The sequence below is a fragment of the Pagrus pagrus genome (assembly GCF_965226575.1).
Source record: "Pagrus pagrus genome assembly, chromosome: 23".
Lineage (NCBI taxonomy): Eukaryota > Metazoa > Chordata > Actinopteri > Spariformes > Sparidae > Pagrus > Pagrus pagrus.
The window spans coordinates 12444497-12458590 of NC_140205.1; the positions used below are offsets into that span (position 1 = coordinate 12444497).

General features: G+C 43.2%; 1 protein-coding gene across 1 annotated transcript in view; it reads left to right on the forward strand.

Moving 5' to 3' along the window:
- Nucleotides 1-1436: 1436 nt before the first annotated feature.
- The window catches only part of prickle1b (prickle homolog 1b), a 32260-nt gene continuing 19602 nt past the window's right edge, over nucleotides 1437-14094 (forward strand). Inside the window, exon 1 of the mRNA XM_084345960.1 lies at nucleotides 1437-1637. The gene's annotated coding sequence lies outside the window, so the exon portion shown is untranslated. The remainder of the gene's footprint in view (nucleotides 1638-14094) is intronic.

Consider the following 14094-nt stretch of genomic DNA (forward strand, 5'->3'; position numbering starts at 1 on the left):
CACTTGACAGCAACATTGTTATACAATTGGCCAATCGTTTCTCACCTGTAAAGACTCCGTCTATTGTACTTTAATGTACTATAATTGTCTGTTGCACACCTAACCATGGCCTTGTTTAACCTGCGAGCCCAATTCCATTTTTTTTTGCCGTATCCAGATTGTATCCAGATTGATTTTATGAAGTCTGGACTTTACAAAAACCACATGAAATATGATGTTTACAAACCAGATCCAAGCCACATTTGGAGTTGGTTTGAAGTGCCATAACAGTCAGATTTCTACAGACGCTGTGGCCGCTCAAATTGAATTTAAAGTGTCTTTGGTGTCATTCACAATGTGACACACAACAACTTTGATTCCAGAGTGATGGAGCTAACCAGCGCAACCACTTCACTGACCAGTGGAGCACTGGGTAAAGATAAACTCATCTGACCACAGAGCGTGTGCAATGGAGACTCCTTAAATGCGGGTCAACCTGCTAAAAATCACCCATCGACCCCATTCCCAGTTCCCGCAAGCAAAGCAGCCCGTCTTTGTGATTTTTTTCTTAAGCGTTACGCTGTACATCACTGATACATTTAGATCAAATCTGAGGTGATACAAATGTAAATGCACCAGTGGAAAAGGGATATTAGCTTGTGGAAAAAAAGTCTTTTTGGGCCCAAGTGCGTCACGCAATGTTGTAATTACACGGTTTGGCCACTATGAAAACTGTCTTCAGAGCCTGGCTCTCCTGCGGGGTTTGGACTGTAGCTGCTGTTAGCTGGCTTAGCTCAGTTAGCCGCGCATCTAGCTGGAGCTCGGAGCACCATTGGAGTGTTGGTGTCTAGGGCTGCACCGCAAGCGCTTGGAGCTAGCTGGTTAGCATGCTAACTCTGCAAAACACCACATAGATGTCGTGACATCAAAATTGCCAATTCTTTTCACATTCTGTTGATAGTTTTAGTTGATTTTTAAATGTTTACAACAGAAACTCATATTATTACATATTGCCCCTTAAACAATTTGGATTTAACAGACTGTGTATTTCGTTCTCCTTGTAAACCTCATGGGTATAATTTATGAAAAAGAGGTGAACCTAAGGGACATTTTATCGCCTGCTTGCTGCTGTATTCCTGCGAGTAGTGTCACTAATGAGTTCCCAATGACCTGATCAGACTTTATGGTGCTCCAACACATATAATCTAATGGGAACCTCCTAACAGACCACGTGGACTTGATTAGGCTTCTAAAAATACATCCATAAAGTCATGAATGTATACAGTATGCTGTCTGCCTGTAAGTGAGAAGGAGAGGGAGGCGTGTGCGTGTGTGTGTGTGTGTGTGTGAGGAGGAGGAGGAGGGATGAGGGGGGCTTCGCGTTTGAGCCAATAGGAGCAGAGCAGCGCTAATGTCATTTCTCGACGCTTTAGCTCGGTGCCAGAGCTGCGCAGCGCTCAACCCTGGTGAACGTCCCCTGACTCTGTCTCTATCCACGACCATGCACTGACAGACTCCATCCATCGAGCTGATTCAGGACTCGAAGTTGTGAGTGTTTGTTTGGATGCAGTCAGCCCGGATGCCTCCAGAGTCGTGATTTTGCTCAGATAAACGGAATATTCAAGACTTTGCCCGCACCAAGTTGTTGCTTCTGAGAGGTGAGTGGCTCAGAACTTTTACAATCATTTCCTTTTCTTTTCTTTTTTTATTTAAATGTTGCAACCATGCAAGTGCACGTTAAAGGGTTTTAATAAGAAGAAATGAGACGTCATCAAGGTGAAGAGATGGGAATGATTTGCCTCTCCATGACTTCATCGCAAAGACGCACCACAGGAGAGTTATTTGAAGGGGAAAAAAGTGAATCTGTGGCTGCGTCCAGCTTTGGAGAGTGCGTAAAGACGCGCGTAATGGAGGGGGGGTCGCGTTCAGGTTTCCAGATGTGTGAACTCAGCTGTTGCTTGTCACTCAGGTGGTCTCTCTCTGGCTTTCTCCGTCCGTCTTGTGGGCTGACTTCAGAGCCCCTTTCATGCGGCTCTTGATCACCTCAGGCTCGGCATCAGTGCTGACAGACCACAGCCCGAAGTGAAGCCACATCACTTGAGCCGCACAGAACAATTGACCGTGCGAGGCGCTCTTTTTTTTTTTTTTTTTTTCATATTCAATCAAAACTGCAGATTGAGATCTTTTTAAACAAACTTTGAAGTGTTTGAAGTCAAATTGTTCTATTGGTCTCCATGTAATTTCACTCATCTGTCTTTGTTTTGGAGATACTATCTTTTGTCTGCGTAAAAATGTGTTTAAAGAGCATTAAAAAAAATACATTTGAGTCCCAGTGACGTCTTTAGATTTAGACTTTTCAGCGCTGTGTGATCAGTATTGAAGCCAGTGGTGGCACCTAGTGGTGGGAGAGGTTTGTGAAGATGCTGCAAGCTTTGGATCCTTTGAGTCTGAGTCCTAAAACATGAAGAAAGCTTGTTCGCTAATATGACTTCAGTGTGATCTGTAGTTAAAGGTGCATTCTGTAGTTTTGGGGAAGAGAAAGAGCTTCACTGTGCATGAACAAACTAAATGAACAAACTTTTTATTTTCATGACTGAATAAACAAATTGACCTTAAAGGACAACACAGTTTCACACTTTGTTTATATGTGGCGGACCCTGCCACCTTTCTAGCTTCAACCAGTGTTCTAGGGAGCTTATTTTCCTCTGAGAGCAGCTTGTTTATGCAGTTATGGAGACAATAAATACGTCTGAGTTTGAGTTATTACCTCATTAATAAAGTCTGAGTCTGAATCTCTTCCTCAAAACTACACAGTGACCCTTTAATCGTTTAAAATAATCTGATTTTGAACAACTTTCCATCGCAGTCATATAGAGTCGGTCAATGACAATCTGCTGCAGTTAGCAGATCCAGGATGATGTGAGCAGCCCAGGATCAGGTGACTGAGGTGTGTTCCCCCTCTGTGGGGGGCCAGTCAGCCAGACTATGCTGCACTTTGCTGGGGGTACACACTCTGAAATGCTAAGCCTTTGTTAATGAGTATCTGCGTGTGTGTGTGTGCGTATGTGTGTGTCCTTGCCTGTGTGTGGTACTGGGCGCCAGTGCTCGTGGATCTGCATGTCTGTTACTTGTGTGTGTGTGTGTGTGTGTGTGTGTGAGAGAGAGAGAGAGAGAGAGAGAGAGAGAGAGGTGTTTGGAACCAGGAGTTAAGCTGCTGTTAATTGGTCAGCCATTCGAACCACATGGGAGAGTCGAGTCAGGCAGTAGCTGAAATGATCGGCATGTTTGACTCGACCGCCGCCTGCTATGAGACATAACATTGATTCTATGCTTTTAATGTATGCTGAACAGGGTCTTCTGTCTCTAGAGTCTTTAGAACTAATGCTATCATCCACAGGGACTTGTGTGCAGCAGCAGAATTGGTTTAAAGGGGCTCCGTGTAACATTTTGCAGTAATTTACATGTATTGATCACTTTTTTATTGCCGATATGTGGGCGGTTTGTAAGGTGACGTGAAAAATTAGACCTTCTCCGTCTCTCTCGGTTGCCTACACGAGCCTGTGGATGATTTGCTCAAGTTGTCTATTATACGTCTTAGTGCCTCAAAGAGCAACCGTAGCTAACGTTCGCTAGAAATGGACTCCGCTAACATAACTTAACAGGCTTCCAGTACAAGACAGAGCCCCTTTAAAGAAATAGTTGAACATTTTGGGAAATACACTCATTTGCTTTCACGTTTCTGACCGCTAAATATGTAGCTAGCAGCTAGAGCAAGCAGCCCGCTAGCTTAAATATGTGAAACAGGGAAAGAGCTAGCCTGGCTCTTTTGAACAGGTCAAAAGCTCACTAATTTTAACATTGTAATATTATATCTCATTCATTTAATCTAAAGAACCAATCACAATGTTGGTTACAATAAGTTGAAAGGAGGCTACCGCATCACATAGGCTAGCTTAGGCTACATAGCTACAGTGTAATTTAATTTTTTTATGATGTTATTCATGATGCTTTCATATAACAACACTTTCGCTAACATAATGTTAGAGACCTTATTTACCTGTTGAGCCACAGACTGAAGAAAATGACTGCTTTAGTTTAGCCAAAGCTAGCAGTAGCAGTTAGACCAGCCAGCAGTGATATATTAAAGACGATAGCAAAACTACACAGAAAGTAAAATACGAAGAAACACTTCACCAACTATAAAACCATGAATTGTCGTTTTTATACTTTGATATTTATACAAAATATTAAAAAACAAGATGTAACTTGTTAGCAAATGAGCTTAAGATGTGCTTTTGACACCGTTGGAGCGAGCCAAGCTAGACCTCTCCTCCTGTTTCCAGTTTTTATGCTAAGCTAAGCTAACTGCTTGCCGTAGCGTCACATTTAGCGTAGAGACATAAGAGTGGTATCAATCTTTTCATCTAGCTCTCCCTTGAGAAAGCTAATAAGAGTATTTCCCAATAGTCAACTCAGTTAGAAGTCATGCACATCCTACATTGTGAAGCTTGTCGGAAGTTTCTCGCTAGCTTAACAGTTATCAAAGAGAGCCGGGGTTGATTTTGTTTAAACATGTCAAAGCGAGGAGAGAAGGAAGATGTTCCCGGCTGAGGAGGATGTGAATCAGAGGGGAGGATGTGAAGCGGTTCTTGAAGAGATGACCTTTGAGGTTTCAGTGAAGGATGACTAGACGCGTAACGTCATACGATGATGAGCCTAGCTTTGGCAGGCGACGTTGGACAGATAATGAATGCATCCTTGACTTTTATTTTTTGTTTCATTGCTTTTCTGAGGCCCGCTGACTTTTTGTTTATGGGCGAACTGCTGAATTGACAGACTCATTTTTCAGAGCGCTGTCTCTCGATCCTTCATCCTACAGTCCTCTCTCATATGCAACCCAGATTCTCATTCTCCAGTGGGGTTTGAGTGCCAGAGAGGAAATCCAGCCTGGAGATTGTTTTGATATTGTTGGACAGTCTCCTGGAAAACCTTTTTGCTCGGCGACCGAGGGTGTTCTGGATTTAGAGCCATTGGCTTCTCGGCTGAAGCACCTCATCTGATCAGAGCCGTTAAAGTGTTTGAAGGGCTCAGGATGTGCCGTGTTTCACCGTTTATGTTTTTAAGCAGAACAGATTCAATCTAAAAGGGGGATTGTTGGCATTTAAAGCAACACGGGGACAAATCAGCTCTTGAATGTGAGTAGGTAACGTAAATCTTTGCTTTTTCAAGTGTTTTTAGAGCAGTTTCTCACATTTATAGTGCATAATATTACAAACACAAGCTAATAGTGTATACATTTTGGATGATTTGCTGCTGGCCAACTCCGATTGAAGGGGCGGTCGAGCAGCATTCACAGATTTCTTCTGTCCCGCTGTTTGAGTTGGAGCACAGATTGGCATCAGATTAAATAAATGGAACCAATAAGAAACATAAACACGAATGTGAAGTGTGTGTGTGTTTGCATGTGTGCGTGTCCGTAAAAAAAAGAGAGAGAGAGAGAGAGAGAGAGAGAGAGAGAGACCTCCATCTATTAGTCAGTCAACACTGTTCAGTCTGTGCGCCGCTGTCAGCCTAATACCTCCGACCAACATGTGTACACACAGGCAAGTTTGTGCTGTCATACTGGAATTAATCGAGTGTGGGGTTGTGTAAATCATTCCAAACCTCAGAAAACACCCTCGCACACTCACACACATGTACACACGCGCGCTTGCCAAGCAGCTATCCCCTGCAGTTGTGTATGAAGGGCCAAACAGAGCGAAGGGCCAATCACTGAACGGCAGAAACAGAACAGTGAACAATGAAAAGCAGACATTTCCTGGAAGAAGGGAGACAAAACGAGTCTCGGAGTAATATTCAGAATTTAACGCTCGGACCACCCAGTTAAACCAGCTATCAGCAGTATTAGCGTTGGTGCAGTGGGAGATTACACACAACCAGCGCTAGGAGCAACCTTGACCGTGCAAAAATGCCGAACATTTCCTGGTCACGGTTTCCCAAATGTGAGGAATAGGCCATAGTCACACGGCGGCCATTTACCCCTGACAAGCCCCCCCCAAAAAAAGGTTCATTTCACCACTGGAGGCACATTTGGCCATATTTCAAGGTTAAACAGCATATTTGAATAAGCTAACATTAGCATTCAACCACTTCCTAGCTAACATTAGCATTTGATTACAGTGTGTTTCACTTCCAGGCTTCAATAAATGTGTCGTAGATGTGTGTTGTTGTTTTCTGCATTTAGTTTTATTATCAGCAGCTGAAAAGTCGACAGCTAACGTGAGCATTCAGCCTCTTCCTAGCTAACATTAGCGTTTGCTACGTGTTACGATAGTATAGACTTGAATTAACTCTAAAATAACAACGCACATCGTGGACACTGTTATCTAAGTCTGGAAGTGAAACACACTGGATGTAATCAAACAGTAACGTTAGCTAGGAATGGTTGAAAGCTTACTCACATTAACATTAGCGCTTCCTACTCTGAGCGTGGCGTCAGAAGAAAATATGCGCCGTGTGAATACGGTCAATTGCTGCTTTTCTCGATTTTGTTTAATTATATATTATAAATGGGGAGTTTTCAACTGTTAAAAGCAAAGTTAAGATGTCAGCTAGGGTTCCGAGCAATTACGATGGGCGTGTTTTCACATTTTATAGACTAAACAATCAATCAAGAGATCAGTAGAAAATGTAAATAATTATTATCTGCAGCCCAACACGGAAATAGCTGTGTCTGAAATGCCTGCTCAAGTTCACTCTTGTTTGAGGGACATATTGCACTATAAATGTTGAAAGATAAGCTAATATTGTACGTGTTTATTGGCTTACAGTAGCCATAAACCATGGCGAGGCAGAGGAGGTGAAGGGTGCAGTGTGTGAATGTGTGTGTCGGGGCGGGAGGGCTGGAAAAGCAGTCCTTGATCTTGCGAACACTAATCGTGATCCTTGTGCTCATTGAGTGGTTACAGACCAAACCCTGCAGGCCGCATTGGCTCCCCAAGCCTGGTATTATGGTCAGCTTGTGGGGAGGAAAAGTAATCCAGGGCTTAGAAGCCTATCAGACACTGAGTAATGGACTCTGAGAGGGAGTTGCACTCAACTCTGTGTTAAAACTTGCAGCAGAGCTGGAATAAAGTTGCCCGCAGCGTTTGCTAAGCGATGCAAAGCCGAGGTGTTGTTGAGAGTTCCTGACTCGTGCCTCCGAGTGAGAGTCGATTTGGCACCACCTTAATTACCTATACACACAGCTCTATTTGATGATGATTAAAGTCACTCACACACACAGATACACACACACACACACACACACCTGCCCAGACACTGCCAGTCGCCAGCCGCAGTGGTTGTGGAGACATTAAAGGTGATGATTATTAGATGATAATAATTAAAAGGCTTTCAAGCTCAGGTAAAGGTAAACAGTATAGATAGAAGCAAAGTCTCGTATAGGAAGACGAGATTGCGAGCGAGCGCGACAACCACGTAATTATTCCCAGTCAAATGACCACCCTGAGGCAGAACACAAATGATAGCTTTCAGTTTTGTTTTTGATTTGGTAGAAAACATAAAAGGTCTCCATAACAGATTCGGGTTTGTTGGGTGCGACATCACTCGTACAATGTTGCCGTGTGCGATGTGAAGCTCCATCGCGTTTCACAGTTTGATGTTTGGTGGTTTCATGTTTGCAGCTCAGACGGGAGGACCACCCTTTTTTCCAAATCCAATCCGATAATGTCATAAACGCAGAACTGAAAACAATCCGGCTGTTGTTGGTGAGAAGCTGACATTTTGGAGATAAACGGTTTTACGTGCAGCAGTGATGTCGCGAGCCTCGCGGGCGTGATCAAAACACGGTTTTGTTTCAAACTTGCAGCTGTTTGCGTCATGCAGCGTATCCTGAAACGCGAGTGACACCTACTCTTTTTGGCATGAGAGTAAAGCGTATTGTGGATGTTAGACGCAGAAAGCCATTATTGAGCTGTCGTGTTAAAAGAAGCTGCATTTAAAAGACAGAACCAGGTTAAAAACAACATAAAAATGATCATGTTCATAAATATTCCGAGGGGAAACATTTTATATGTGTGTCTTGGATCAATGTTTGGCTGGGTGCATCAGGAAAACATGACTTAGCTCCTGCTTAGTCCCTAAATCAGTCTCATGTGGTCTCATGTGTTGGACTCTGATCCTGAGGCTAAGGCGAGCTTCTGAGCTGAATGTCTCATCTCAGGCCTAATCAGAGACAGTCTGCTCTTTTCTGTCTCTGTCTCTTCCTCCTATTCTGCCCAAAACGACACGGGATGTCCTCATGAGTCCAACTCTGCTTCAATAAACAGAGGCAGACAAAGAAGAGAAGGATTTTGAAGTCGTACAGTTTCATGAAGACATTCCTGTGACGAAGCTCTTACATGACATTTACGTAAAACCCTCTGTTGTTGGGTGGTCGCCTGTCTCTGTAACAGTCTCCGGAGACGAGTCCTATCTGTCGCTGTATCTCCATGTAGCCTCACGCAACCCCAGAGGAATACATCCAATCTGATGGCACTCGGGAGTCAGGAAATGGCCTGTTGTGATAAATGCTGTGTAAGTGAGGGTGGGGAAGATTACAGGAGTTTCACCAAATTCGCCAAAAGCTCAACACTTGCCTTTGCCTCAGCACTCACAGGAGTCCTGCTTTAAAGGGGCAATACGTCAGAAGTTTAGTTAAAAATGTTCGGAAATTAGCTAAAATTATCAACAGAATGTGGATAAAAAGCAGTTTGGACATCATGATGTTTATGTATTGTGTTGCAGAGGTATCTACTGAAGTTAGCATGCTAGCCCCGGCTAATCCTGGTGCAAAGCACCTGTGCTAGCGATGTTAGCACTAACCCTCCCCTGATCACAGAGCTCCCAGTCCCCAGACTGACATGTACTGTTAGCAGCAGTTAGCGGTTACTCTGGTGACATGATGCCCCCTATTTGATTCACGTGTGAATGTGACAGGTGGACACTTCCTATATATTACACCTTTAAGTTTGAAAAGTACATTAAAGCTGCTATAACTTACATTTATATAGTGACAATTGATCAAATGACTTTGTGTGATGCGACAGCGGTTGATCTTGTGGTCCAAAGCCACAAAAGAGACTGCTGTACAGTGTTTTAGCACCTTTGAGCTCCTTGTTTTGGTTTTCTGGTTACGCAACTTTATTATTTTGAACAAAATTTTACGCTTTTAATAGCACAAAAATGGTAAAATTCAATATCAAGTACATGGTATCAACCATCATACCACAATATGGTATGAAAACTGATGTCCCGCTGCTCCCAAGTTGCAAAAAATTGTGTTATTGTGGCTTTAAATTACATTTGCATGTGCACAAACCCACATGCCACGCATTTTTCAACGTTATATACTCCTCAAATGAACGCCTACACTTTCTTATAAGAGGTAAACCTTCTTCTTATATAACATTAACAAGCCCCCAACTGCTGTTGTGCTCTGTGGCGAGTAATCAAGAGGCGGCGTATCCTTCAGCTAGGACAAGAGGGAGAATGTAACAGATATTCACTCGTGGTGGTTAGCTGATGAAAGCTTGGGGCTTTCCAAGCGCTCGTCGCAAAACCAATACAAACAGTGATTTGACAGCCGTCTGGGTTTTGGCACAGTGAGATCCATCCGCTCCTTTTTTTTTTTTCTTTTTTTTTTCCCGCCTGAGAAAGGGGAGCTTAAATTGCCACTTGCATTAATGAGGTAGTAAATAAATGTCTTTTGTGTTTACACTAATGACCTCGAAAACCAGACAGTTAACTGGGGGGGCTGAGGCGTTCATTATCCCAAACCAGCCACCCGTGAAATCCAACATGTGCGGGCTTGTTTATTTGTGTACACAATGTATGTATCCATGCACATTTACTTGTTTCCATACGTTTTGATGCATTCGGTACTTCACATACATCCTGTAGGGTGTGTGAATGACTGTGTGTGCAGGTTCCCTTCATAGAAAGCCCTCAAGAATCCCCCTCAGGGGCCTTTTCAGACATCTGGTTGCGGATGGACAGCTTATATCTCCAAGTAATATGTCCAGTTAAGCCTGTGGGAGCCGCCGCAGTGCACATCATTACAGCCTTCCTCCGGCTTTGCTTGGAGCTCCGCTGAAACCCTATCGTTTGCTTCAGAGGGGTACAAATATGCTGTATATCCTTTTATACTACTTCCTCCCCGGTCCGCGTCCCATCTGTTGCAGATTAGTCTTCAGTGTGTGTTTAGAGAGCTGAGCCTGTCGCCGAGCGGGACAGATAGTAAACCCAGAAGGTTTTAGTCAGAACTGTCAGGTAGGTCTGAATTAACAGAGAGGCCAACTGAGGATATGGCTGGCTGAGAGGAGAGGCGAGGGGGGAGTAACAGGGGGTAAGGCAGGCTCCAAAATTACACAGCGAGCCCACCAAACGGTTTGTCTGTTTACCCATGAACCTCAGGCCCGCTACTCGAGGGTCAGTGTGGAATGCCAACAGCGGCTGCCTGGCCAAATTCAACCACAGTCCCTGGGAGAGGAGGGGAGGCAAACAGCCCCGCAAAAACGGCCAGTCACGCCACTCTCCCTGTGATAGTGAGCTTATTTAAGCACGGAGCTCAAAGCGACTTTCACATAGCACATAGCCTCGATATCTGGCGCCCTCGTGGCAATCCAAACCCGTCACCAAAATGTTACCGTGCTGAGCTGATATCACTCAGCTGTTTTGTAATCCGTCCCTTTTCAAAATCTCTGGCTCAGTAACCCATATAAAGCTAAACAAAAAGCACCTGGGGAATGAGCTCTTGGAACTAAAGGGCTATATGGTTTCACACACACACCCTTTCTCTGACACTATGCTCTGCCTTGAGAACTGTGCCAGCACATGTAGGCCAGACTGCACAGCCAGCGTGTGACAAAGTGCCCGAGGCTGCGAACTTGGTCAGACCCGCCGTTCCCAGCTCTTGTTGTCTTTCCAATGCTAAATTATGGGAAAGTGAGGGTGCTGGTTGTATAATACACAGCCGGTGTGTGTGTGTGTGTGTGTGTGTGTGTGTGTGTGTGTGTGTACGTGTGTGTTTGTCTGTTCTGCTTGACTGATATACCATCCCTCCAGGGTCCCTGTCATTAAGCCTCTGTGTACACAACCCCAATCCCTGGCCTACATCTATCTCTTATTCAGAATTCATATGGGGGGATTCATACACACACACAGACACACACACACACATAACCACATGCACACAACCACATACAGCTTTCCCATACTGAATGTGATGCAACGCTGCTGCTTGTCTTGCATGATATGTCATCAGATGCATCTGTTTTTACATTTGCTTCTCCCTCTCCGTTTGTTGTTTTTATGGATTTGTTTTCATAAGCGATGCGTCGACATAGTTTGATTGGCACGGTTCATTAAAAGCCCTGACTTATCTGTTTGGCTTGGCTGAAAGTGTGACACACTGTAAATCAGTCAGATGGATGCATAAATTGACGGACAAACTTCCCCTAATAGCGATAACGCAGCGTGGTTAAAAACAAGTTTATTCTGATGTGTGCAGCTGCAGTGTGTCACTTTTATTTTCCTCTGAACAAGAACAAGAGGAACTGGTTTCTTATTTTTTATTGTTGCCTTACATCTGTGGCCCAACAACAGTTTTTTGTGACTCTGAGCAGCTGGGATATTTCAGTAATACTCTTTATTTACAGTTTGTGGGCCCTACATCAGCCCAAACATGACTTCAAGTGAAGCAGAACTGAAGCGTCACGTACCTTTTTACCCTGTAAACAAGAACAAGACGATCTGGTTCTTCTGGACATTTTTCATTATTATCATAAGTCTATTGCTCTTCTCTGTGCCAGGTTACTACTAGAATAGGTTGACATGCTTTAGTGCTCAAAAAACACACATTTTCTCAAACTGTCCAGTACTGCAGCTCTGTATTCCCCCTCTGTCTGAAACGCTCTGTTTTAGCTCCTGCCTCTTTAAGACCCCCTCCAGGATCCCCAGTCTGCTCTGATTGGTCAGCTCACACACGCCTGACCCAGCACGGCTAACAACAAAAGAGCAGCTGTGCTAAATCAATTCTTACATGCCAAACTGCAAATGTGTAACTCTGTGATGTCACTGAGTTACAGAATAAAAGGCGGGACTATTGACGAGGCGTTTCAGGCGCGGTGTTTTCTGTGGGAGAGAGGAGCTTCTGTTGGTGTGGACTTTGACCTTTTTAACTTTCAAGATCTTTTACATGATCAAGAACCTTAATAAAACACTTATGGAAAGGAAAAAAACAAAAAGCATAAAAGGTCTCCTTTAAGACGCTTGAAGTGGGAGGAATGTGTGAAACTACGCCCTTATTTCATCCAAATTCCTGGTATTATAATGGATTGGTCACATTGTGGTCAGCTGAGAGTAATTTTCTTTAATGTCGCTGACCGTTTTAGCTCGACTAGAGAAGGCTCATCTGTGTTTCAAAATATGACCAAACAAAACTCAAGAATTCATTAGATTTGGCAGGTTAATTGTTTGCATGTGGACATCAAACCTCGAATGCCCTCGACGAAAATGCGAATACAGGAGGAAGAAGACTGTGTTCACTGTCTATTGCTGCCAAGCTTTTAGCCTTTATTATTGACACCATGTACTGTCTGAAGAGGAGTGTGTAACTTGATATGTAGCTTGCATGTGGTGCCAGAGAATCTGGGACTGAAGCTTAAGATTATTTGCATTAAAAAGTAATTGGATGATTAGTTTTTGTTCAGAATGAATCGATTAGTCTATTAAATATATTTTAAAAATGTGAAAAATGCTCATCGCAATTTCCCAAAGCCCAAAATGACGTTCTCAAATGGCTTCTTTTGTCAAAACCAACAGTCCAAAACCAAAAGACTCTTCATTTACTGTTTTAAATGACAAAGAAAAGCAGCAAATCCTTACATTTAAAGGGTAACTCTGCCAATTTTACACATTAAAGTGTGTTTACAGGTGTTGGGGAGTACTACTGCATATGTGAAAAAAGTAGTATAAAGTCTTTTGCGGCTCCAGAGGAAGCTGCGTGTGTTAAGTATTAGTGGTTACGTTGCATTGTGGATAATGGTGTGAAAATTGGTGGAGTTACCCTTTAAGAAGCTGGAACCAGCAAATGTTTTTTTACATTTTTCGCTTGAAAAATTCCTTAAACGATGATATCTATTATCAAAAGACTTGGGAACTAATTGCTGCAGCTCTTAACAGAAGCAGCAGACTCCATCCCTTCCAACGAATGACACATCACAAATTCATTCATAAATTACAGGTTATGGAGTGTGTCTATTATTATAAATACACAGCAACAATTAATGTAGAAATACAAGTGCATGTGTTCAGTGGAGCTGTAGAGTGATTTACATTGCACAGTGGGATCAGCATGTTCCAAGACCTTGGCTACTATTATTTTGAAATGCAGTTATCATTCAAAATCTATTATCAGTTATTTTGCCCACAACAGATGATGAAACAGTTTGTATCCAAGAGGATGCTTCGGCTTGGCAAGGCATTTTAGCCAACGGGAGCACCGAGACTCGCATGCAGTCCGATTCAGGTAATGACACGTATTTAGCAGTTTAAGTGAGGTAGACCCTGCCAAATCATGAGCATAATGATGATGATAAAGAAGAAGTTACCTCTAGACACGTACTGTAAAGGCCCCTGTAATGTTTTCAGCATAATTGCTCAACATACTCTAATCAGCCTGTGAGTAGCGAAGGGATTTACAGAAAATCCACTTGAACGTCAGAAAAAAAGCACAGCAAAGATTGACAGACACGTGTAAGGGTGAACAGAAGCTGCATTTTGCAGCGATTTATCCAAGGGTAGATTCCTACTATTTTGGAAGAGAATGAATAGAGCATTTAAAAGCATCTGTCGGTTGTATGCTGTTGACTGAAATCTGCTCTAGTTTCCTACCCCGGAGCAGATAGCTTTATTGATCTTGTGAGAAATCACAAACAGCAGCTGCAGATGGAAAGGTTTCCTCAGAACCGAAGCTGGAAATGAATTTCATCTCATGTTGGCAATACAGAAAGAGTCAGGGGATCACAAAAGTCATTAAGGTTTCATCCTCTGAGCACCATAAATGTTTGTTTA